The 24258-nt window shown below is 42.5% G+C and overlaps 1 protein-coding gene across 2 annotated transcripts in view; it reads right to left on the reverse strand.

The window, feature by feature from the left end:
- Positions 1-24258, reverse strand: part of ITGA6 (integrin subunit alpha 6) — an 87216-nt gene that overhangs the window by 62428 nt on the left and 530 nt on the right. The window lies entirely within an intron of this gene.

Raw genomic sequence — 24258 nt, forward strand, 5'->3', positions numbered from 1 at the left:
AGAAACCCTATGGGGCAGTTCTACTCTGTCCTACAGCATCATTATGAGTCAGAATAGACTCAACGGCAGTGGGTATAATTACAAAGACTTATACATATATCTCAATTTTTTTTTCATTTTTCTTCAAATATGACCAGAAGTGGGTATATCCAGTCATGAGGTAGGGTCTTTATTTTACAGATAAAGAAACTGAGACTCAGACATTACTAAGACTTCAAGCCCAGTGTTCTTCCCACTATTGCCATACTCTTCCCACTACAACTGGGAGCCCTCCTCCTACCCTCTGGCAGCCACCCCCTACGAGCTGCTCCTCCTCCTCTCGCAAAGGCCTTGGTACCTTTGCTCACATGCTTCCTGTCACTTGACCCTCCCACCACCCAAATGCTCTCCACCAACAATTTCTAAACTCCAGCTCTAGGCTTTGCCTATAAGTTTGCCTTCAAGACTCAGCTCAAGTTTTACCACCTCCAAAGTAAACTTCCCTGAGCAAGAACTATTCTCAACTCCACTTACTTAGGGCTATAAACTCCTTGAGGGCAGGGATCTAGTTTGTTTTTTTTTTTTTTGTAACCTCAGGGTATTTGGTTTAAAAAAAAAAAAAACCCTATTTAACTATAATAACTGGCTGCTCCAGTTGGACAAGTATGAGCTCAACAAAGTGAACAAATCTGTTCACCTCCTACCCTCGGGTTTTCACATTTACACAGAAAGTTGATTAAAAAGCTCAAGCTCTTTTCCCTATGAATTATAACCCCTACTTTCAAAATACTGGGTTTCTATTAATCTTCCAATTATCTGACCGGCATAATTAGGATAAACAGGTGCCAGTGTGTTAATAACAATATCTCCCATATCCTTATAACCTATTAGGCACTCTGCTGTAAGTTAAGAAATACATACTATTACCACCTCCATTTTACAAATATGGATGGATGCAGGTTCAGAGAGGTCCAGTAACTTGCCCAAGGTCAGACAACTGGTTAAGTGACAAAGCCAGGATTTGTGCCCAGCACTCCCTGGCTCCTGGGTCTTGCTCTTATAACCACTACACCCACAATCTCTTTTTTGCCTAATTTGATAACAAACATCACTAAAGTACCTTGAAGAAACAGTATTTAAAGATAAAGAATATTTATTTTATGAGAGCATAACCCAAAACCAAACCCACTATCGTCAAGTTGATTCCGACTCATAGTGACCCTATAGGACAGAGTAGAACTGCCCCATAGGGTTTCCAAGGAGCAGTGGATTCGGTCTGCCAACCTTTTGGTCAGCAGACAAACTCTTAGCCACTGCGCCACCAAGGCTCCTACAAGAGCATGGTAGCTTATAATTAAGGTCTATAAAAATGCCTTGAGATCTGTGCCATGGGGGTCCAAAGAATGCCTGTTGCCTTTAACTACCTCACAAGACCGGTAATTTTGACCTGCCCTCCCCATAGAGTTTACTTCACTAATAACCAAAATTTCACAAGAGTTTTTTTTCCTATCTCCTCGGAGAAGCATGCTAGAACTAAACCCAGTTTCCAGCAACTATGAAACTCTTCTGACTTTTGAGCCTGAAGGTTCTAGTTCTTGTGTGACTTACACACTTTAATACGGGTGTGTCCCAGACTAAGGACACAGGAGCTCATGCAGTAAAGGGAACAACCAAAGTTGAACATGTTTTTAGTATCCACAACATTCAATTCCTTCTGCTCAGAAATCTTAACATCAACCAAGGGGGGTGGGGGAGAAATAAATCAACAACTACTGAGTTCAGCTATTTAAAGGGAATACCAAAACAAGAGTGGTCAATCAGCAAACTGGAGAGGGGTTGGGGAAGGAATTCTGGTTCTATCCCTGGCATCAATTTTCAGCTCATCAACACTTGCTTCTAAATCTCAAGGAAAAAGAATACGATTAGCATCCGACAATGTAAAATTACAACAGCTGCTACCTACATTAAGTGACCAAGAATTCCACTTCAACAAAAAATTTTAACATAAGCAGCTAATCTTTAATATAAAGGTACTAGCTGAAAAGATTTTTACACTGACCAAATAAAACTGAAAAATAAAGTCCAAGTTCTGATAACTGTCTTCCAAGCAACCTTGGTTCCTTCAGTTTCACAAAGCAGCTCCCACCTACTGCCATCAAATCGATTCCGACTCATAGTGACCCTACAGGACAAAGCAGAACCGCTCCATAGGGTTTCCAAGGCTGTAAATCTTTACAGAGCAGCTGGTGGGTTCGAATTGCTGACCTTTCAATTAGCAGCGCTCCAGAGTTTATCAAATGAGACATTTAATCACTTCATGTGCTTCTGAATTATCAGATACTTGATTTTCCAGTTGCCCAATCACATTTATCTTTCATGGAAGTCCAACCTTTAGTGAATCTTCCTTTCAAAGAACAAAGTCTAAGAACATATATAAACTAGACTGTGAGCCCACTCTCTCATCCTTGACCTTCGCGGTACTTATAGCACATGGTAGATACCTAGTAAATTTCTGTTAAATAAAGTTCATTTTATTATAAATTTATTATCACTTTTAATATTAACACGCAGGTTTTTGTTATTAAGCAGATTTTTACATGCCAAGTGTGCCCAGCATCAATATCATCAGTGCTAACTCTTAAAATAATAATAATAATTTCTTAAAAGCTGTTATCAAATGGCTCATTTGCAAGTGTAAAAGTGACTTTTCAAGTTCTATCATCTTTCAGGAAAACGTTTTTAATAAGAACCAGAAAGAGAAAAGGTATATTTTTAAAGGTCTCACACCTGGTAGGTTGCCATATCCGTTTTATTATTTTAATACCTTAGGAAGTCTAAGTTTTTCAACAGTTTGAAAAGGAAATAAATATAATCATATAGTCTGTTTTCTGAATGGGATAAATGAAACAACAGGCTTAGTAACTGTGCCAAAGACTGCCGGCTATTGCCTAGTATCAATTCTCTCCCCTTTTTCCTAGAAAAGGAATTTTTAGCTGGGCATATGGCCACCCTGAATAAAAGCCTCCATATTCAGCTAGATGTGCCCATGCACCTCAGTCCTGCTACACGGGATACATGACAAAGGGTCATATTGCTGCTTCCCGGAATTCCTCATACAGTTGGTGCACATGTGCCTTTTGCTCTATTCTTCTTTGTCCCTTCCTCACCTTTCTTTGTCCCTTCTTCACCTGCCATCTTGGATTATGAGGGTGAGGCGGTGCATGGTAGAATAATAGGAGAGAATGAGTTCTGGGTTCCTGATACTATAGATCAGCTACCCAGCCTTTTATATAGCAAGGAAACAAAAAACAACAAAAAGAAAAAAAGAGGTCTTTAGGGATTAAAAAAAAAAGATTCAGAAATAGGATTCTGTGAACAGAGAAAGAATACAATCTTAAAAATACAATCAAAAACCAAGGCTGCTGCCATCGAGTAGATTCCAACTCATAGCGACCCTAGAGGACAGAGTAGAACTGCCCCATAGGGTTTCCTAGGAGTGCCTGGTGGATCTGAACTGCCTATCTCTGGGTTAGCAGCTGAACTCTTAACCACTAAGCCACCAGCATTTCCCAAGTACAGTCACATGCCACATAACGTCTGTTCAGGCAACGTCCAACCACTTACACGTCCGTGGTCCCCACTGCCCCGCAAGTTTCCTTTGTGTAAGCACGGCCCTGGTGGTTCTCCTCCTCCAGGTACAGAGTGGCCCTAAGAGGCTGGAGGAGTAGCCACAGGGAGCGATTTCTGAAGCAGGGGAGAGGGCCGGTGCTTGGTGAACAATGAAGGGCCAGCTGGTGGGGGGGATACCGAGAGCACTGCTTGTCCCCTCCGTGCTGGATGGTGGCCGTGACAGGGACAAGGTAGCCGGGCACCACACAGGCCTGCAGGGCAGCCTGAGAATGTAGAGCCTGGAGGTGGCAGCAGCCAGGGAACGTAAGTAGGGCCCGGAGGTACAGCCTGTCGCTGAAGTGGGCAGGGGCGCGTCCCCATCCTCAGGCAACATCAGGAGCGCCACTGGGGAGGCAGTGTATATAATACGGTATTGGCACAATGTCCAAATAACATAACATCCTATTTCACAGGATGTATCATGGATGTTAAGTGACTTATGACTGCCTATGACTATAAATATATAAATATTTACAGAAATCAAGTTATCCTGCTAAACATTTACATTGTTTACTATTCCACTCCTGCATCTAAAGATGACATTTAAAAATAGTGACTAATATGGCCTGTTATATTTTCACCACTTCTACCGTGCGTCTGTCAATTTGTCGTACTGTGGTGGTTTGCGTGTTGCTGTGATACTGGAAGCTATGCCAGCGGTATTCAAATACCAGCAGGGTCACCCATGGTGGACAGGTTTCAGGAGAGCTTCCAGACTAAGACAGACTAGGAAGAAGGACCTGGTGATCTACGTCTTAAAAAACTGGCCACTGAAAATCTTATGTAGAAGAAAAGCAGCTGAGCATTTTCTTAAAGGAAATAAAAATCCTCACAACTGAACCAGTAAACAACATCAGGATAAATGAAGAAAAGATTGAAGTTGTCATGGTTTTCATTTTACTTGGATCCACAATCAACACCCACCAAAGCAGCTGTCAAGAAATCCAAGACGTATTGTATCAGGCAAATCTGCTGCAAAAGACCTCTTCAAAGTATTGAAAAGCAAAGATGTCACTTTGAGGGCTAAGGTGTGCCTGACCCAAGCCAAGGTGTTTTCAATCACCTCCTATGCATGTGAAAGCTGGACAATGAATAAGGAAGATCAAAGAAGAATTGATGCCTTTGAATTACGGTGCTGGCAAAGAATATTGAATACACCATGGACAGCTAGAAGGAACAAATCGATCTTGGAAGAAGCACTGCCAGCATGCTCCTTAGAAGTGAGGATGGCGAGACGTTGTCTCACGTACTTTGGACATGTTATCAGGGGAGATGAATCCTTGGAGAAGGACATCATGGTTGGTAAAGTAGAGGGTCAGCGAAAAAAAGGCCCCAGCAAGATGGACCGACACAGCAGCCGCAACAATAGACTGAAACATAGCAATGACCGTGAGCTATGAGCTATGAGCTGGAACCGACTTGATGGCACCTAACAACAACTACTTCACTGGTATATACCGCTGAACATCAGACATCCTTGGGCCTGTCATTATCAGGATAATATGATACATGCTCCAGAACGCTTACATCATCTTACTTGCCTCATAACAGACTGGCAACCCAAAACCATAATCAGAAATACAGAGGCAGTTACAAGACAACCTGGCAGGTTCAAAGCCCAGCCGTACCACCTGTTAGCTGGCGGTCATCAGTGTGGGTGTGGTGTCGTCTGTGAAATGGTTCTATGTTTTCTCATAGGGTTGTTGCAAGGATCAAATGAAATAATGTTAAAGAACTTTGTAAACGCTAACACAGTGATAAAACACTACATGAGCTCTACAAGTATGCAGTTAACACACACTCCAACAAGCCATTCTTATTTTCAACAAACACTTTTTAACAAGTCGAAGTATAGGCGGGTAGCAAACATTGAAGCCATCAGGAATCTAGGAGCTTGGACATAAGACGGTCATCTTTACTGCTGAAAAGATTCTACCAACCCCATGGGTACAGCAGCCTTAAGTAAGATCAGATGGTATGATATAACATAGTTTTTGATAGGAAGTAATGCAGGGCAGCCACTCCTCCAGAATCAGCCATGATAACTAAAACAACGACTTGGGAGGCAAGTCACTGCACTAGGTATTGATCCTTTAAGTGAAAGGAGGTGGTACAAACTTCTTTGGGGAAAGTGGTAGTTCAGTGGTAGAATTCTCCCATGTGGGAGACCTGGGCTTGATTCTGGCCAGTGCACCCCAAGTGTACTCATCACTCATCTGTCAGTGGTGGTTTGCATGTTGCTATGAAGTTGAACGGGTTTCAGTGGTGTTTCCAGACTAAGACAGACTAGGAGAAAGGCCTGGCAATCCACTTCCAAAAAGTCAGCTGATGAAAACCCTATGGATCATAACAGTCAGATCCAGGTGTGCGCTGGGTCACCACATGTCAAGGACCAACTCCACAGCAGCTAACAATAAGGCTCTTCGCTGCAGCACAGCTTCTAACCACAAAGGATTAGAAATAGCCTAAATATCCAAACTGATTAAATAAATCATGCTTCATTCCTTGAAACTGAATACTATGCAGACAGTAAAAATACTAAGGAAGCTCTTTAGTTACAACATAGAAAAAGCTATAAAAAAACAAAAAACAAACCAAGGGCAGAACAGTGTATATAGCACGCTACCATATGTGTAAAACAGAGTATACAGTCATGCGTCACTTACCGTCCATGATACGTTCTGTGAAATAGGATGTTATGTGATTTGGATGTTGTTAACAACTTTTTGTTTCACTGCCAAATCAATACTTCTCCTTTGCCTCTTGGTGCTGCAAGTTTCTCAGTGGAAATTTCAAACCTCCACTCTCAAATGTTCCCTTTTCAACTCTCATCCACTTCTCAGAGTTCAATAGAAGCCACGAAACCAACAATTGCATAAAATTTCCTCTAGTTACAGTAAAAGAGATGCAATTCCTCCTGCCTTAGGCCAGTTTCTTCACCTTTACTCTAAATTCCAACTCTTTTCATTTTGTCGGGGGTAATTTATACTATAAAGGAGGGCTAGAAAATAGCAGATGCCAAGAAGTGCATGGATACCATATAGATAAATGTACAATTTTTTTTTCATATTGCTTGACCTTTAAGCAGCATCTGAAAGTGCATATCTGAAAAAAAAAAAAATCATGAATCTCCACCTATCATTCTGACTTCTCAAGCTTTTACATGTTTGGCTACCTCTAATTCACTCTGGTGGAAACCCTGGTGGCGTAGTAGTTAAGAGCTATACGGCTGCTAACCAAAAGGTCGGCAGTACGAATCCACCAGGTGCTCCTTGGAAACCTATGGGGCAGTTCTACTCTGTCCTACAGGGTCACCGTATATGAGTTGGAATCGACTCAACGGCAATGGGTTTAGTTTTTTATTTACTCTGGTAAGGGACCACGCCATACAGGGTAGGACAATGCCATTGGCACGTTATACTATGCAGGACTGTATGTGTATAATTTACGTTTGTTTATAAATGTATCCATTACTTGGGAAAGGATTTACAACAACTTAGTAAAACAACAGGCTCTTACTAAGAAACAGAACAGGGTGACTAGAGACCAGGGGTGGTGGGTGACTTCCACTCCATATCTTTTTGTAGTTTTTAAATTTTGTACCATGTGACTGTATCACCTTTTCCAAAATAAAGAAATGCAATTTTAAAAATGATGTCAGTGAGTGGACACTGGGTCATTAAAAGTCTTGCAAAGAAAACGACAGAGATGGTCATGGAGGTCAAAACCAGTGCCTAGAAGTCACGAAAAAAGTAAACCTCCTAACTGCATAAAACAAGCTCACACATGCTATCTTTATGTCGACACTTGTAGGCAAAAGAGTCGAAAGTTGATTTTTACTGCCTATTTTTTTTTTTTTTTTTTTTTAAACACTTGACAACACACAATAAAGCAGACACTGGGCTGGGCAACCTGGGCATTCCAGAATGTCCAGGCAGGGAAGGCAGGGGCTGAAATATTTTGAGGGGAGGAAATCCAAGCAGCTGAAAGGGTAGACAAACTTCCTAACAGAGTACTATTGTTAACTGACATGCAGACTAGCCAAATGTCATGACATCAGAGAAGAACTCTAGCTTTCACTATGGAAGTCCATGGCACTGACTGCATTCAGGGGAGCATCTCAGCTTTGGAAAAGTATTCCAACATAAAATCCTCACTGCTCATAATGCTCCCTTTTAGAAGGGAATGAATCAGTCTAGTTCAGGGGAATCTCTATATCCAGGGCTAAAGTGCTGTAAGAACTGATTATAAATAGCTGCAGGGCCCAAATGCTTTAGTCTTGAATGTTGGCACCATTGCCCAACCTGCCCGCAGCCACAACTTCCTACAGGGAGGAGACTGGCTTACCCAAACTCGGCTTAGTCACAGTCTGAGTCAGGCACCTCACCTTTCATCTAATCTAATGCAATGAATAAGAGGTATCGAAGGAACCAGGACTCCTTGTTTGGAAACATAACTGAGGGGGTAGGAAGCAACATGAAGAACATACGGCTGCTTCTGGATTTGTTGTCAAAGGCAAACATAGGCCTAGCTCCTAATCAAGAAACACTTTTCATGTCAGGAACCCAGGATCATACCTCTCTATGATGGGAAAAGAGAGATTGAGACAAGTTTGGTGGGACTGAGCAGACCCGCTGAAGCTTCTGGTGACATTTTGTATCAGGCACATTGGCTTGGTAGACCCCTGCTGAGGGGGAAATATAGTAGCGAGAACTCTGGAGATGCCAGAGGAATAGGGAAGCTCTGGCAATAGCTGGCTAATGACCTACCACAAATCCTAGCATCCATTTCTTGATCTGTAAAATGAGGAAGGTGGTCTACTGTTATAGATCATATCCTGAGTTCATTCTTCCTAACTCATGCAAGTGATAGTTTCAATGGTAAAGAAATCCACAAAAGCATTACTAGGTAATATTACCAGAATATGCTAACTTTGTGTAGATGAAAATGTCTATACTGGTAGCTGAAGCGTTGGGTTTAGATTTCTCTGAAATATATTTTTGTTTTTAAAGAACAAGGTGTATCAGGCTCCATGTTAAAAGCTCTGGAACACAAAGATAAATCAAACCCAACTCCCTGCCTTCAGAGGGTCCACAATTTAGAACCATCAGCAAACATCTACTCTGCCAGCACTCAAATAGCATGTTAAAAATTCCATAATGAAAACATTAATACAAATAAACACAGCCTATTAAGGTAAACTCAACACAATCTGGGCAAGAGAAACTAATCACTAGAAAATCAAAGATATGAGGGACAGAAAAAGAAAAGAAAGGTGCTCCCAGATTAACAGATTAACATGGTTTTAAAGGAAGCTTGGGGGTGGGTGGTGGTGAACAAGGAAAGTATTTGCAAGACAAGCCAATATGGCCTTACAACAAGGGACAGCTGTGAGTCTAATTTGGTGTTCCCTGAACACACACTTCCTTTGGAACTTTGACCCGTAAATGTGCTATTGTCATATAGCTTCAACCTGAACACAGCGTGCAACTGAACTGCTCTCGGTTTCACTTTAAAGCTACCAAGAGTTAGGTAGGAGTAGTAAGTAGACATAAATGAGAAACTAAAATGGCCTGGCTTTTTCATTGCAATTTTCTCTTTAACGCAATTAAAAAGATGTCAAGACAAATTACTTGGGATTCTCCAATGATGCTCAGGAAGAAACCTGAGTTCCATGGGCCGGGCCAGGTACACAGCTGCTAAATTCAGCTATCAGCGGTCCTTTACCAAATTGCAAAAACACAAAGTTACAAAGACTGAATTTTAGTTTCTACTATGCATTTGTTGGAAACACTCACGGCGTAGTGGTTAAGAGCTACAGCTGCTAACCAACGGCTGGCAGTTTGATTCCACCAGAGGCTCCTTGGAAACCCTATGGGGCAGTTCTATTCTGTTCTATAGTGTCACTATGAGTCGGAATTGACTCAACGGCAATAGGTATGTACCTGTTAAATTTTTAATTCCATTGCCCCCAACCTATTCTAGAATACAGTTTGAGATGACATATGATTTTAAGCTTATCCTATCAATATCGTATAGCCTCATAATATGGACATGATTTCTGGGCATTCCACTTCCAGAACAAGTTTAAAAATTACCAGGGTATAAAGGATCACTCTAAAGAAATAGTCAAGCCAGTTCCTATTTTCTAGAAATCTTTAATGTATTTGGAAAACTAATTCAACTCAAAGAGCTCAACAAACACCTAATAAGTACTCATCTCTGTGTATCTGACTTGAACCAAAAATGACAGCATGTCAGCCTTGCTCTTAAGAAGCTCACAAACCAATCGGGATAATATCCATCAGGCAGACATTTATGGAGTACCTTTCCATATGCAAGGGATCTGGTTAGGCCAAGGGGGCAAATGGGTGTTGTCTTATGTGCAAACACTCATACATCAGCACAGGCTAACTAAAGCTGACACGAAAAATTCTGAGACTCAGCTGAAAAAAGTGCAATGGTTATTTGGAGTACCCGCAATTAGTGAGAAGAAATGGAGACAGTAGCTATATATTTGCTACCTCTCTCCCAGGCCATTATGTGGAGAGACATTTAAAAATCTACGATACTACTCTCTTAAAGGCAAGATTATATGACACAGGTTTAACTTGAAGAATGGGTTATTTCACCAAAAAAGTACAAGTACATGGCATATAGCACTAGGTGAATTAGGCATCAGGATGGCTGAGTTAGTTCCAGGGTTCACAATCCCCCTAACTAGCTACACTTGACTTTTCTGGGTCTCGGTCTTCACTCTATAGAGAAAAGGTAGGACTGGTCAGTGCTTCTCAACAATTTTCACAGAAGTATTGAATGACAAAGGAAGGTGAACGTGTATGTGGGCATAGCCCAAACGGGCCACCTAAAGCTTAAAATAACTTCAGGGTTCATGTTTTATATTAAAAATGTACACATATTTCATTCTACTTAATAACGATGTAGCTATTTTTTTTCTTTAATCATCATCATGCCCCCTCACGAAGATGTATTTTGTTTAAGCTGTGGCACACCCTAGTGGAACGGATGCTAAAGTCATGATGATTCACATTATGACATAATTTCAAATATATTCCATTTCCTTTAGAATGCAGATTTACCTCTAGCTACCTCCTTGTCTAAACCACTTATCTTGAAAGAAGAGATTGAAAACCGACAGTATTTTAAAACTCAAAGTGCTGATTTAGCTTCGTTTTCCACACTCCTGACAATTTAACAAGGCCACCCATCATTTTTATTCAGTAATGCAATGAAACGCTGTATAAATTGACTAGGGTTACGACGACCATCAACTGGGCCAGCAGGAACAGGAAACAAGGCCCTGGCTCTCCTTCAGTGTTTCCAGTGTTCCCTGCCACCCTGCACAACACATGCCCACCATCCAATGCCCTGGTGTTTACCTGGGCTGGATGACACTAGAAGACTGTACCACCCAAGACAGTATACCACATTCTGGGCCTGCAGATACTCCAAACACAGAAAAAGTATACTACACAACCAAAATGACCCTTGCAAGAATTTAACAAAACAAAAGGCTGTGGTTCTCTGTAGCTCAAATATAGCGTAAAGAACTGGAGATCCTCAAACGGCTGGGTTTTATTTATTTAAACTGTATATATGTATGTAACAAAACATTTGCCATTTCAACATTCTTCACACGTACAATTCCTCAAAGGGTTTTGACATCTTGCCATTTTCTCGTCCTTCTTCCCAGTCCCATATTTCCCCTTGTACTCTTCTTCAAGAAACAACATTATAGGTCCCCATCTGACCATGAACTTCCCCCAACTCCAGTCATAGGTCTCCCGTAGGGCAACTTAACCTTTGTTTGACCTTCTCCTCCAAAAGGGTAACCTCTGTAGTTCACCAGACTGTAGAAATAGCTACACAAACACCTCACTGTGAAGGAATTACACTGAAATTTTATTTTAAGGTGCTTTGTACTTATTTACCACCTTTAATCTTCACAACCCTATGCAGTAGGTACTACTAGTACTTCGATTTTGCTGATTAGGATAAGAAACTTATCCAAGGTTAAATCAACAGAATGTGAAGGAGCCAGGGTCCAAATCCACATCTGTCTGTGTCTAGAATACTTACCCCTACACAAAGCAAACTTCTAGACAAGTATTAAGCAACTTAGGGCTAATGACCTGGCTTCCTATTTCACTGAGAGACTACAGATGCAGTCAAAAAACTCACAACTTCCTACCAGACAACTACCCATCCACCTGCATCTGTGCCCTTTATTCCACCTTCCGCTCCTGTAACTGATGAGCTGCCCTCACTCCAGTAGCTGTACTAACCCCTGCACTGGCACAACCCTCTCACCTTCTCACCGGCATCACTCCAGCAATTCTCCCCTCTCCTGCATTAACTTTTCCTTCTCTACAGGATCATTCTCTTCAGCAAACAAACTTCCTACCATTTTCTCCCATCTTAAAAAGACTACCTTTTGACCCCATTTTCCCTCCAGCTACTGCCCCACTGCTCTGCTCTCCAATGTGGCAAAACTCCTCAAATGCATTCCTATAACTGTCTCCAATGTCTTCTATTCTCTCTCAAACCCACTCCAATCTGTGAACAGCTCCCACTTCCACACAAGTGCTCTGGATAAGGTCATCAAAGGCTTTCATATTGCTAATCTAGTGGTCAACTCTTTCAGACTTACTGGACACAACTGATCACTCTTTAAAACACTTTCAACACATGGCTTCCTGGACAGCGCATCTCCTAGTCCTTCTTCTCACTGGCCATTCTTTTCATCTCCTGTGCTGGTTCTCCCTCATCCCCCTATCTTCTACATGTTGACGTACCCCAGAGTTCAGTCCTTAAGTCTCTATTCTTACTCCCTTGGTGATCTCGTTCAGTCCATCACCCTAAACACAAAAAAGAAGCTGACAGCTCCCACATTTGCATCTCCAATCCAAATTTCTCTAGCTGATCTTCAGACTCTTATTTAACTGCCTACTCAACAACTCCATTTGGATGTCTAGATATCTGAAATATGGCTAAAACCAAACTCCTGCTCTGCCCCCAAAAATCTATCCCTCTCATAAAAAAAAAAAATAGTTTTCCCCAAACTATTATATGACAACTTCATCCTTCCAGTTGCTCAGGCCAAAAACCTTGGAAGACATTCTTTTCCACTCTGTCTCTCTGACCCAATATTTGATCCATAGGAAATCCTGTCGACTCTACTTTCAAAATATACCCAGAATCCAACAACTTCTCACTACCTTTACCGTGGCCGCTTTTGTCCACACCACTATCACTTCTTGCCTATTACTGTGGGAGACTCCTAATTAGTATCACTACTTCCTATGAGTCATAATCGATTTGACAGCACACAACAACTTGCATTCTTGCCCTCCCATAGTCTATTCTCAATGTAGCAGCCAGATAAATCAACTTAAAATCTAAGTCAGAATACACCCTACTCTACTGGCCTCTTCGCTGTTCCTGAATATACCAGGCATGCTTCTGCCTCAGGACCTTTGCACTTGCCTTCTCTTTACCAGTGGCGCTTCTCCCTACCCCCAGTGTCAGCATGACTCACAGCCTTATCTTCTCAGTGAAGACTTCCCTGGTTGTCCTACTGCCTCGACTCCCCACCCCATGCCCCACTCCTTATTCCCTTCTCCACTTCACTTTCCTGTGTGGCACTGATTACCATCTAATATACCTACTTATCTTGTTTGTCTTCCCCATTTTGTCTATTTTGTTTGCTGCTCTATCTCCAGCACTAGAAGAGTACCTAATACATAGTGGGTGCTCAACGATTACCTGTTGAATGAACAACTTCTACAGAAAAACCCAAAATAGCTGGCTATGGTTTCTCTAGAAGGTCCAGAGCACAATCCTCTTTAAGTTTTTACTTCTTCCTCATGTTCAAGTGAGGATAAAAATCCCTATTTCTTTGAGGGTGAAGTAGAAAATAAATATAAACCAAAACATATATGTATATAAAAAATAAATGAGCTGGCAAAAGACTAATACCTTATCTTAAGATATTGATAAACCTCATCAGACTGCTTCAGGCTGGTACTGCTGTAAAGCCTGAGCTGGGGGGGTAGGAGACAGGTACGTCTCAGAGCTTACTTCCTGGGATCATCTTCTGAGTGAGGGTCCCAGGATGCCTCTCCACACCCTCCTGACTCTTCCTCAGTTCATCTCTGTAGCAGTTCTTGAGCTTCAGACCATCTAGTTCAGCAGGCGTCTCTTTCAGCCTTCCCAAGTCCTCTATCCTCGAGCCTCTCAAAGGCCCAAGAGTGTCCAGACCTAACTCTATTTGCACTTACGGCTCACATGAGGGCTTCTCATCACCTGGATCTTAAAGCTGGCTCTCAACTTTTCTCAAGTATTGTCATAAGCTGGCACGTGAGCCTAGTCCTACTAACAGCCACATGGCCTCAGTGGCAAATACCATTTCCCCAGAAGAATGTCCACCTGTCCACCTAATCACATCTCAGTCTCTTTGAGCCTCTCCTTGTTTGAAAAGGCTCTTAAGTTTATTCAAGCCACAGCAAAGCTGGATTCCTTAAGCCCAATCAGTAGGCTTTCAACATCTCACACTCTCCCCCACGAATTTCAAATATCGTTTGCCTACCTATCCCCAATCTCTCCAAAGCCTTGTAGAATTCTAACCACTTCCATTTTACTGGATCAAAATACCTTGACTCTAAAGGGACAGGCAGAACCACACTGCTAGTAGGAGGAGGGTCAGGGCATCATCTGATAAGATGTATTAGTGGGAAAAAGACTCCAGAAGGATTTGACTCTCTCTTTAGAAAGGAGGGAAGAGAACACAGAACAACTCCATACTCTGCTCTCAGTGCTGCCAATGGCCTATCCACACCAGGGTACAGCCATCCCATACTTTAGGCCTCTCGTTAAATTTACATCACTTTGTGTCTTAATTATCTAGTGCTACTTTAACAGAAATACCACAAGTGGATGGCTTTAATAAAGAGAAATTTATTCTCTCACAGTCTAGGAGGCTAGAAGACCAAATGCAGGGTGCCAGCTCCAGAGGAAGGCTTTCTCTGTCAGCTCTGGGGGAAGGTCTCTGTCATCAATCTTCACCTGGTGGAGGGGCTTCTCAGCACAGGGACCCCAGGTCCAAAGGATACACTATTCTCCTGGCTCTTGTTTCTTAGTGGTATGAGGTCCCCATGTCCCTCTGCTCACTTCTTTTTTATATCTCAAAAGAGGTTGGCTTAAAACACAACCTAATCTTGTAGATTGAGTCCTGCCTCATTAACATAACTGCCTCTAATCCTGACTCATTAACATCATAAAGGTAGAATTTACAACACACAGGATAATCACAGCAAATGACAAAATGGTGGACAATCACACAATACTGGGAATCATGGCCTAGCCAAATTGAAACATATTTTGGGGAAACATAATTCAATCCATGACATTGCTTTATCAAGACTAGCGAATACTGAAGACTTGATCAGTGGCAATATATACAGGATTCTCCTCTGGTTCTGCAAGTCTAAGAGGTTACTGGAGCCCTTGGGTGCTCAAACAGTTAATGTGCTCAGCTGCTAACGGAAAGCTTCGTGGTGTGAGTCCACCCACAGGTGCCCAGGAACAAAGAGCTGTGATCTACTTCTGAAAAACCAGCCAATATAAAATCCTACAGAGTGTAGTTCTATCTGACATACACGGGGTCACCATGAGTCAGAATCAACTCAAGAGCAAACTGGTGCTTCTAAAGATGATATTTGGTTCAGGAGACTTACGGTATAGTGACATCCTACCCTGAGGGTCTGAAATGTTTATTATTATTTGTGTAACACACGCATACACATACAATTAAAATAACCTCAGCATGAATGAATGTCTATTTCAAACTGAACAAACCACAGAGACACTGATATCACTGAGCAAAGGAAACACAGACCTCGGGGAAACAGGCATTACCCTGGGCATCATTTATTCTTCATATCACTAACCAATGTGCCCCTTTCAAATTATCGCAAAATTTATTTTTATTTCTAAATTTCCAGGCTTAGAAAGCACACTTCCCTAAAAGGTTTTTCTTATACTCTAGCTGAAACAGCTTTCAAAAAAGTAAGCTCCCAGATTGTATGACATGCAAAATATATCTAGTTGGTTGGCAAAAAAACACACAAACAGATATCACGGCACCTTGTGACTTTTTACCCTCTGCATTTGCTTTTAGTGGCACACCCCCCATTTCTCCTCATTCAGAACAGTCTGTTTTACCATTTAATTGGTTTCAGACACTTAAAAGTTTTCTAAACAGTCCTTTTGCCAATTGGGATTAGATGAACTGACAGTGATGGCCAACACTAGAACTAGGGGCTAATTACCCAATAAGCAAGGTAAGCTTACTTGTGCTTACTTACGAATTTGTAATGAATGGTTTCACACGTGGTAAAAAAATGTGAAATTTTTTCACTACGGACTCATAAGTAAGCACAAGTAAGCCTGTGCTTACCTTACTAACTGGGTCATTTGCCACTGTCAGGGACTGTAAATTTGAAAAGAGGCTTTGATTCTGTAGGAAGGTGCTGTGGGGTTGGGAGAGACACAGATGCCAGGCATACTTAGAAGCAGAATCTTTGACGTGGTAAAAAAAAAAAAAGTGAAAACATTCACTACAGATGATCTGGTAAGCACTGTGCTTACCTTGCTTACTGGATAACCCAGCCCTAACTAGAACCTAGCACGCATTAGGCAGGGAAGACTAAGTTGTGATTCTGTGGCTTGTGAAAGGCATTGTCCTGCAAACATGCCAACATCAGAATCGGTAAACTGATTTGGAATTGTTCTGCGTTGTTTTTCTGAACAGAAAGCCAGACAGTAGCAGATGAGATGGTAACCATTCTGCCCTATTATTAGTCTGACAGGGATCCGCACTGGTGATGAGTCCATCCATCTGTCCGAGTTCAGGCCTAATTAATCATTAGCCTCTTAATCTAGTTCCAGGAGATCATTGTGATTCTAAATGCCAATTTAACAAACAAACAAAAATCTGCCAAGAAAACACCATTTCCATAGTTCGTCCCCATGTATCTTAGAAACTTAGGTAGTCGCATCACCAACAATCAGATCCAGCTCTGTGCAAGTTCCTTCCTACTGTACGTTAAAGCCATCACACAAGGGACTAAGAAAATTAAACTGTCATCAACCCTGCCCTGGGTAGAATGCAAATTGCCCAGCCTCACAGGAAGAGGGGACAGGAGTGCTTTCTCACAGAGGTCTCAGAAGGCCTGGAAAACACGACAGTTGGTATTCCTAACAAATAGCTCCATGCTGAAACTACCACTTGCCCTCCATGGTGTGCCATGCATAGGCACTGCCTGCCCAGGAACTTCCTTATCTGACCACCAGTCTGCTTATTTATCCCCACTGAGTACTGAAACCCTGCTGGTATTTATCTACCTCTTGGCAACTACCAAAGGCTACAAGGCATGGTTCTTCTAGGATATACTTTTCCAGCATATGGTAACTACAGAAGAGTAAAAGAAAAGGGAGAATGCACATTTAAACATTGTCAAAACCAAACCCAAAAGGAGAAAGCACATGCACTGCACAGGCTAGGAAGTACAGATGCAGATTTAAGACCAACTCTGCCTGAACAGGCTCTGTGGCCACCTCACCTCCTCACAGCCTTGGTCTCCTCATTAATTTAACAACACTAAGTACTTTCTCTGTGCAGGCACTGCTAGCCTCACTTTACAGCTGAGGAAACAGGCATAGACAATGTATGTATCCTGCACAATGTCAAACAGGATTTGATCCCAGGTAATCTAGCTCTCTGCCACCCATCTGCCAGTCTGCCAAACCATGGCGGCTTGTGTGTTACTATGATGCTGGAAGCTTTGCCAGCAGTATTTCAAATACCAGCAGGGTCATCCATGGTGGACAGGTTTTAATAGAGCTCCCAGATTAAGGCACTCTAGGAAGAAAAGCCTGTAGATCTACTCCCTATAAATCACAGCCACAGACTACAGCATACGAAGGATCGTGAAGACAGCACTGGACTTGGCAACGTTTCGTTCTGTTATACACGGGGTCACCACGAGCAGGACCCTACTCAGCAGCAACAACAGCCTAGCTCTAGTGTTTGCTTTTCTCCACTACATTATTCTGCCTTCTGTGTGAAAAAACAAAAGTTCACCCAGGTCAACTACTACCAAACCTGAAAAACTTTAAGAACAGATCCCTGGATCACATTCATGGAAACTCATACAAGTCCATGGAAACTGACACAGTCAATCTTAGGCTGAGCCGAGAAACCTACTTTTTATAGAAAAAATTCACCAAGTTACCTTGATGACCAGCAAGGTCTAAGAACCCAAAAGTTTCTTCCAGATGTAAAGTTATTTGATTCTAAAGCTGTATTCAAGCACAGAAGGGGAAGACAGGCATCGGGAGTCCCCAGTGCCCACTACTACAATGGTCAATTTTTACTTTCCTTCAAAAAGGCCGGTAGGGGTGTTACACAGGATGTTGAAACTCTGGTTCAGAAATGTGATCCACCCAGGCCCCCCATTCTACGGCTCTCAGGATCCCAGTTGGAGGGGGTGAGCAGCCTCCCCACCATTCCATCTAGAAAGTTAAATATATTTCCTTACTATCCTTGAATAACCAAACCTTCGACTATCAGGTCACAAAGTCTCCTCACATACCTTCTCCCATTTTGGCCCTCACATCCTTGTCTAGTTGATTGCGTGATCTCTGTTCCAGAGCCATCCTTCTCTATTTAGTCTCATTTTAGCAACCGACAAGTGAATCCCAAGTGCCTACTGCAGTAGAGGGTCAGCTTTCATTTCTGGGGTTAAGTTCCAAAGTCTGCCCTCTAAGGCAAAGTTAAGGTAGTTAAAAATCACTCATGAAAGTCCCTTAGCTCAGACTTGGCCCTTGAAAACTCCAAAACCAAAAATTAACTTGTTGTGTGTCTCTTTGCATTATGGTTATAGATTCTCTTTCCCCGTGGGCAGCAGAGACCAAGGCCTACTTTGAACAGGAAGGGCAAAGGGTTAAATAAAGGGATTTCTCCCTCTCTCAACCGGTAGCAGAAAGAGTTGATCTCACAAGTTAAATTGCGTGTATGATATGAGTCCATTGTATTTGCAAGGCATATGCTAGGTGCTATCAGGCAAATAAATGAGTATTAAGACTCCTGCCCTCACATAACCTGTAATCCAGTTGGGAAAGGTCTGATCATCCCCTGAAAATAATGGGTCACAGTTAAACACAACACCACCAGAACTGCCAAACACACGATACTAAGTGTTACAGACAGTCAAAGGAAGAAGAAACTGTTACAGTGTAGAATGGGCTCCAGAGGCTTTCCTGGAGACATTTAATCTGGTTTTTTTTTTTTGATATACTATGTCCTTTCTTATAGGCCAACCCAGAACTAATCAGTGCTTCACGTACAACTGACCCTGTCATCTAAGCGTGAGATAGTATTTTCTGTTTTGTTCCACTGTCCTTTTGGAAAATCCCAATTCACTGGCCACGCTGTCTACTATATGTTGAGCCAAAGTCCACAGGAAACTATATGCTATAGTCCCAGTACTATTTGGTTACAAAAGCTTAAATTAGATCTTAATACTGTTATGCTAAAATAGAGCCTATGTTATGCTAAAGTAGAGCCTATATAACTAAGAACACAGAACAACTGCTTCTTTATAATAGAGCAGGGAATCTCATATGAGCACTCAATCTCACTTTCCTGACAGAATATTCACACCGTATTAATACTCTGACCCCTTTTTTCAACCCTAAGTCATTCATTACTGGTCTATATCAGCCTGTGTTAAAATTAAACCAGTCACTTTCTTGCTGAGTCCTCGAAGTCTCCAAAGTTCTCTGAGGCCTTCTCCAAGTCTTCAGGTCTATTTCAACTCTTTCTCCTCTCTCGGGACTCAAGGTGACCAAGCACAGTGCCTGGAAGATGGCCCTGGGCCACATGGCACTCCAACAGAGTGAATGCAAGGAAGTGCTTAGCTACACATCCTGGGCACAGCTCTGACCCCGGGTTGGCTCACAGTCATACCTCGCTCGGTTTCTTCAGAATAAAGACAAAGGGTCGGGCCAAGAGGGCACGCAAAGGAAGGACCCAGAAGCCGATCCCATGCCAGTTAGAATAAGGGTCAACAGAAGAGAGTCCCAAGTGCAAGATATTTAAATAGACAGCCCTGGCCCATACGTGAAGCAGTTTAATAAATCAACATAATTCCGTACACTAACAAAACTCAGATGCTGGCCAGTTTCTCCAGGTCTGAAGGACATTTCTGACTTTTCCTTTTAGAGATGGCATGTGCACAAATCAGAAATACCAAAAACAAATCCAGGTTCTGTTAAGATTCTGCTTAAGTAGTTGTGAGGCTCTGCATAAGATATTTCAGAACTTGGGCTTCAATTTCTTCATCTGTCAAGAGAGCCAGTTGGACTAGACGATATCTAATTCAGAAAATACAATTTTAAAAGCTGGAGCATCACACTCTTTGCCATTGAGTCGATTCTGACTCATATTGACCCTAAGGACACAGTAGAACTGCCCCATAGGGTTTCTAAGAAGCAGCCGGTGGATTAGAACTGCTGACCTTTTAGTTAACAGCCATAGCTCTTAACCACTGGACCACCAGACTACAGAGCATCATAAGTCTGAGAAAAATCAAGAACAGATATAACAGAGTCAGGAGAGAAGTGATAGTGGGCCTGGAAAGCCTCTAGAAGATGGTGATTAGGGAGGTCCTCTCATGGACTGGGGAACCCTGGTGGCGTAGTGGTTAAGTGCTATGGCTGCTAACCGAAAGGTCAGCAGTTCAAATCCACCAGGTGCTCCTTGGAAACTCTATGCGGCAGTTCTACTCAGTCCTATAGGGTCGCTATGAGTCAGAATTGACTTGACAGCAATGGGTTTGGTTTTTGGGTTTGGTTATGGACTAAATAGTGTCCCTCAAAAATGTGTCAACTTGGCGAAACCATGATTTCCAGTATTGTGTGATTGTCCATCATTTTGTGATCTGATGTGATTATTCCATGTGTTGTAAATCCTAATCTCTGGCTATGGTTAATGAGACAAGATTAGATTATGTGTTAAAGAGGATTGGGGTAGGATCTAATACCTTTACGCAGTCCTGATCCAATGTAAGGAGATTTCCCTGTATCACCTTTTATGTTACAAGAGATAAAAGCAGAGAGAAGCGAGCAGAGAAGACAGAAGTGCCACCAAGAAAGAAGTTCCAGGAGCAGAGCACGTTCTTTGGACCTAGGGTCCCCACGCTGAGAAGCTCCTAGACTCAGGAAAGACTGATGACAAGAACCTTCCCCCAGAACTTACAGACAGAAAGCCTTCCCCAGGAGCTGGTGCCCTGAATTCATACTTCTAGCCTCTTAGACTGTGAGAGAATAAATTTCTGTCTGTTAAAGTCATCTACTTGTGGTATTTGTTACAGCTGCACTAGATAACTAAGACAGGTCTCAAAATGAAGAAAATAGGGATTGGGAGAAATCCAGAATTGCTCCATGGGAATATCACGCACAGGTCTCCTTCTTCTTCTAGGTATCTTGCCCTGTAGCCATAGATCCATCTCTTCCCAGAAGAACCCAGAGTGATGATTCATAGGACAGACACACCTGAAGATGTCATCATACCGTTTCTGCCTCTGGGGATGCCTCAACCTTAACTACCTAAGAGAAATTAATGATTCCAAGAAGCTCGGCCCCTAGCCCCAGTAACTCAGCCAACCATCCAAATCTTTTGGAGTCTGCAACTCCTTTTTTAATACACAGCCTAAAAACCTGAATGAAGTTTCTCAGGTCCGTAGATGAGTTTTATAGTCCTCAAAGTTTTAGGGTTTTGACCCTCTTAGAGCAATATTATTCTGTAATAAAATCCTAACTAGAGCTTAAGATATTATTAAATAAATAGCATTACAGAAAATTCAACCCATTAAAAATCTATGATGGGTTTTCTTTAATAGTGCATTTCTGTTATTCTCACACATCTTTGATATCTTACTACTTCTCCCTCACGAAAGTCCCTTGTTCAGTAAATTTAATTTTTGATGTAAGTCTAGTTAAAACCAATTAAAGCTGCTTTGAACAGGGGTTTCATGAATGTGACTGAAAGTTTAAAATATCAATTAAGCAAACTACAATAAAATTTGGCTTATTTAGATGTCACTTTTCTGCAGTCTTCGAATCACAGAATGTTTTACATTATGGACAGTACCTGGCACACAGTAGGAACTCAAGGAGCCCTGATTGTACAAAGGTTAAGTGCTCAGCTGCTAATCAAAAGGTCAGAGGTTGGAACCCACCAGCCACTTCACAGGAGAGATGTGGCAGTCAGCTTTAGTAAAGATTTATGGCCATGGAAACCCTATGGGACAGTTCCACTCTGTCCTATGGGGTCACTATGAGTCAAAATTGACTCTGTGGCACACAATAACAGCAGGAACTCAGTAACTACTATTAAATTTATTATCATCATTAATTTAACAGTAACTTGTAGTCATCAAGTACCCATACCAAGCACTTTGCATGTTATCACTTAATCCTCAAAACAACCTATTAAGCAGTAATATTATCTCCATTTAATGGATAATGAAACTAAGGCTCACAGAGATTAAAGCAAGGTAACAGCTGCTAAATGCTGGGCAGGAATTTGAACTCAGATGTCTCTCCCACTAGCTTCCTGAAATTTTCTCACTGAGCTTTTCCATACAGAATAGAGTCCAGGAAGCTGGACAAGGAGTTCTGGGATCTCAATCTCACTGGCTCTGTTATTGACACACACATTATTTACTTTCAGAGGTGACAACTGATGTGATATGACCTGTGTATGCTGGTTCTCCTGGGAAGTCCCAATGCTGCACCTGAAACTGGAGTACCTTATGAAAAGAGGGAGGCACTTGATAAAAACCACAGCCCCCCAAGTGCAGTCACTGCGTTTGGGCTCTAGGGAAAGATTCAGTTCCTTAGGCTGGGGCTTTCCCCATTCAAGGGTCTGATCAGCTACTCCCCTCTGTCAGCCTCTAAGAACATCATTTCTGGAAGACACTCAGACCCCAACCACAAGGTTTATTCTACTCCAGGACTACTCACAGAGGCTTTAATACCAGCAAAGCCCAGCAGCAGTAACAAGTTTTAGCAAGCACAATGCTAATAACCTTGTGACAACAGAAATTCCTGGCTAAAGTCACGCTGAGCAAATCTCCATCACAAGGACACTTTCTTGTCCCAGTATTTCCCTTCACAATTTTTGCTTGCACAAGAATTTCAAGGAAGCCATCAGCTTCAGTTGGCATTTGCTGCAGGGAATGCCAAGAATATATTCCCTCTGCTAGCCCACAATCATTTCTGCACCAACAAGTTTAAATTCTCCATGAGGGTGGGCACACAACTACATACTCCTAAATGTTCAGAGACACAAAACCTCATCCATTAACTGAGTTAACAGAAACCACCTTTCCGGATTTACAGCTTAACGATTATTTCTGAGAGAAAGCAGAGTATAAGCAGCTGGGCAGGACTGCAGACCCAGCCCACCTTCTCTCCCCCTAATTCTCTGCATAGTTAGCAGGTGTTACCAGAAAAAAAAATCCGACTTTCAGATTCAGGGGCCCACAACATTCACAAATTCCAAAGTTCTTAACTGCTGAAGTCAAGAGGTTTTCTTCAACTCTAAAATCCCATTCTCCTCTTCTAAACACAAAGTCCTCTCCTGACTGGCTACACTTTGCTTTCTCTGGTCTGTTGGTCCTCTAAGGGCCTCGGTTCAACTAAAGACCTCTGGGGGTGGGGGAAGACCCTTTTATTGTTATTTTTCAGTGGCACAAATCAAGAATGCAATCCCACAACCATTACGGCGACTAAGCTTCAAAATACCCTCTCCAGCCTAAACAGTTCGATCAGGTGGGAACCAAACACTTTGTTTAAAAAAGAAAAAGGTTATGACTGCCGGCTGCCACTTTCTCCTGAGACGAGCACCGCTATAGTGAGGGGTTGTCACTTGCAAACCTTGTTTGCAAAGCCCCAGCTCAGATCGGACATTTTGCTTTAACCCCTGGGCTGCGCCTGCCCAATGCTGGGGCCCCGAAGGCTTCGGATGCTGCCGGACGCTATGGGGGCTGGGCGGGGGCCGGACACGCCACTCAGAAGTTCTTGTTTTCTCAGCTGATCTAGTCTTGTTGAACAGGTGCTTGGTTAAATCCATCTTAGGGGAGTGGGGGGAGGAAGAGCCGTACAAATTTTCTCCTACTGGAGCGCCTGCTTTGCGGGGAAAACCACGCGGAGCACGAAGAAAGTGGCTTTCCAACTTCTGCCCGGCCCCAGGACTGGGTGTTTTCGTGAGTTTGGGAAAGGCCTGGATCTTCCTGGTACAAACTCCCAGCAGCCCCAAAGCAGCTATACAGTGACCCTGGCCCGATACACACACGTGAAGCTCAGCAAAGCATGCCACCTGCCGGGTTCCCAGCATACAGCCCGTAGGGAGAGACAGGCGGAAAGCACTTTGTTCTTTAAAAAAAAAAAAAAAGTAAACTCTCGGGGGGCCGAGGGTAGCCCCGCCTGGCACCCGCACCCGGGCCGCGGCCTCAGGGGGTC

This window comes from Loxodonta africana, chromosome 6 (assembly GCF_030014295.1).
Source record: "Loxodonta africana isolate mLoxAfr1 chromosome 6, mLoxAfr1.hap2, whole genome shotgun sequence".
Lineage (NCBI taxonomy): Eukaryota > Metazoa > Chordata > Mammalia > Proboscidea > Elephantidae > Loxodonta > Loxodonta africana.